Source organism: Lupinus angustifolius, unplaced genomic scaffold (assembly GCF_001865875.1).
Source record: "Lupinus angustifolius cultivar Tanjil unplaced genomic scaffold, LupAngTanjil_v1.0 Scaffold_119_21, whole genome shotgun sequence".
Taxonomy (NCBI): domain Eukaryota; kingdom Viridiplantae; phylum Streptophyta; class Magnoliopsida; order Fabales; family Fabaceae; genus Lupinus; species Lupinus angustifolius.
Window position 1 is genome coordinate 33,093 of NW_017724999.1, and position 3,228 is coordinate 36,320.

At 33.1% G+C, this 3,228-nt stretch overlaps 1 long non-coding RNA gene across 1 annotated transcript; it reads right to left on the reverse strand.

The window, feature by feature from the left end:
• Positions 1–503: 503 nt before the first annotated feature.
• LOC109339897 lies at positions 504–2,829 on the reverse strand. The gene is made up of 5 exons (XR_002106726.1): positions 2,412–2,829; positions 2,270–2,288; positions 2,056–2,151; positions 1,191–1,224; positions 504–1,109 (listed from the first exon to the last, which is right to left on the reverse strand). It is a non-coding gene; the product is annotated as an uncharacterized LOC109339897 (long non-coding RNA).
• Between the last annotated feature and the right edge of the window lie 399 nt (positions 2,830–3,228).

Below are 3,228 nucleotides of genomic sequence, written 5' to 3' on the forward strand. Positions count from 1 at the left end.
CCTAAGGCAACAACTAAAAACCGTTGCTTATAAGAGAAGATGAAAACCGTTGCCATTGGTCATTTGGTACGGCTTTAAAACCGTGGCCAATGTATAACTTTAAAACTGTGGCCATTGTCCATAAAGACAACAACATGAAAACTGTTGCTTTTATGAAAAAAAGAAAAATAATTACCTATTATTATTATTATTATATTATTATTATTATTTTGTTTTTGAACCATAAGCACAATAAAGCCACAACAAACATTAGCCGGAACAATAAGTAATATACATAAAAATAGTCATAAAAACAATAATACTATATATTGTTTTTACAATATTAAATGAGTGTATATAATTGTGTACAAGATCATCCTAAAACAATATTCATGTGATCAAATAACTGCACTCATCTCTAATGGTTATGTGTATCTCTAATAAAATGATACCAAAGTAGGCATGCCTAACCAAATATTTTTTACAACTAGAATTTGACCCTACTATACAAAAGCTTGATTTTTTTCTTCTTCTTAATCAACTTTCTCTTCTCCACATATGTTCCTGATACTCACTAGTTGGTTGGTCTTCAAGGCGTCCAATATTGCACTTTAGGCAAGCCATGTTCCTTGAATAATGGTAGAAATCACATCTACAGGAAGTTAACACATGAAGCAAGAAATTGTTAGTGTGTGATGAGAGCAAAGGAATAGAAGCCACAATATGCAAGTAGTTAAAAATATCACTATTAACTACTAAATAGAATCTATGCCTTTTTTACTAGTTAAAAATTCAATATGCAAATAGGCATATTCACCCAAAAGAAAATACTTACAGTAGGCTTACAAGGCATTCCCCTAGACTTTACATTTGATAAGACTAATAAGAAATTGTCCAAAGGTAAAAAAAAAACACAGAACCAATATAGCAAAGCACATAACCAAGAACCTCATATCCATTTATTAGCAATTATCCATTCTTGTTTCATGAGATATCATTATAAAAAATCCCATCAACATAACTTACATATAGCAGAGTGTAGTGTATGTACCGTGGCCGAATATCACTTCCATTGAGTCTCAATATGTTCTCTCGCAATGCCAAACGAGAGCAAAGGAATAGCAGCCACGCTTAACAAATAATAATACTCAATGACATATTTAGCATGAATATTTATCCATTTTATCAGAAGAGAGGTTGATAGCAAATACCTAGTACATCCGAACGGGGAAAGCTCACAAGCATCTGTCCCAAGTCCAAGAAAATAATGATAAGTAGTGTTGCTGGGAAAGGAGGAACAATAAGGCAATTTTATCTTGGACATAAGAAGTGTAATATGCGGAGTACACATTGCATAGTTTTAAGCTCTCCTTTTCTAACACAACTAATGCCCTGGCTTAAACAAACTTATACAATTAAAAAATATAACAACCATAATGCTTTATACACACCAGTTAAGTAAATAGAGAGCAAAGAAAATATACTCTGTAATAACTGTATTCCTCTTTGTTGAAGATTATATCTATTGATTATCACTCTTATATTTAACGCTTTAAAAAGCAATATTCGATACTATTCATCAAGAAAATAATGATTTATTGATCACTCACAACGCAAGGTTCTAAGTCGAAAGAATAAGAAGAACACTACAAAATATAATAACTGGCATACAAACAAAAAGAAAAACACTAAAAGACCAAGTATAACATACAAACATGATAACTAACATACAAAAAGAAAAACATATTAACACTTGGATTAAAACATAAGGAGAGGCTGGTCTTATCCGTCCTATATAAGACAAAAGAAGCAAGCACAAGATTGAAGAATAAGACATAATGCTTATGTTGCTGTAGACTAAGCATATAAGGGAAAGAAAACAATATTGGTTGGGCGTAACACAAATGGTAAAGTAAAAAATGAGAAGTGCTAGAATTGCCAATCAGAAACAACAAGCATATATGTGACTTGATGAGACTTCAACAATTGTTTTAGCATATCAAGGTTAAATTTTAGTATACATTAATAACAGTATAATTGGATAAACAAATCTGTCATGAAGCTGGTATGTAATACCATAAGGCAAAGGAGGCCGTGGTCGACCAAGTGAAGCCTACAATTAGCCCTTCGACCATCAATAATCAGAGCTGCATCAGGATCCTGGAAAGTCACCTATACTCTCCAATTCCACGCATATAAGATAGTAAATCAAATAAACACTCCAATTTAAAATAATGAGTGTAACAGTGTATGAAATTGGGCATAAAAATGTGATAATAAAGATACTCACAAAGCCATAGCCATAGTTCCTTGTGAACCCGCAAAGAGTTTAACCATAGAGAGATAGCCAAAGTGAGAAAACACGACACATAGATAAATTGAATCAAAGATGAAAATTGCAAAAAGGAGGTTGGAGAAAATACGATTCATACCCTTAGGGATTCAAATATTTTCGGATTCTATCGATTGACCTTGTATTCCATTAGAAGAGCTCACGTGCTTTAATATCGAGATATGAATAGCGACGAAGATTTTGAGCTTTTACCTTCCTCTCCCATCTTTCTCCCTCAACCAAAGCTTAAGCGTTGTGAAGAAAATGGCGATGTTCAATGGAGAAGGATAAAGTTGAAGAAGTTGTGGATATGAAGAGTTGTGGCTTGTGGCGATGTTCGGAGAAGGTGACGACGTGGAGAGGGGATCTTATCACACCAGTGGTGGAGGAGAGTGAAGAAGACGACGTTGGGAGAAGAGAAGTTTGGGAGAAGAAGGCTAGGGTTCATAGTTTGAAGAAGAACACATAAGTCACGAAACTGTCCATTTAAAAGAAAAAAGTTCATGTTAAACAAAATAATTTTTTGAAAATAAAAGTAGTAGAGAACGGTTTTAATAGATATAAATAGGGAGCGGTTAAACACTATGGTCTAATAGAAGAATAGACCACATTTTTTAGAACACTTATGACAACATGATAAAAAACCGTGGTAAAAAACAATTAATAGGCAATAGTTTTAAAACCGTGGTTATAAAATACATTAAGCCACGGTTTTAGAACATTTATTATAAAATTACTAAAAACCGTGGTCTAATATAATAAAAAGACAACGGTTTTAAACCATTGCCTATTTTATTTTAAGATCACGGTTTTAAAACCATTGAAGGTGGAGGCGTTGCCATAAGCCAAAAATGTAGTAGTGATTGCATGGTTATGTAGATACATTCACGCTACATGACAATAGTATCTCTATTATA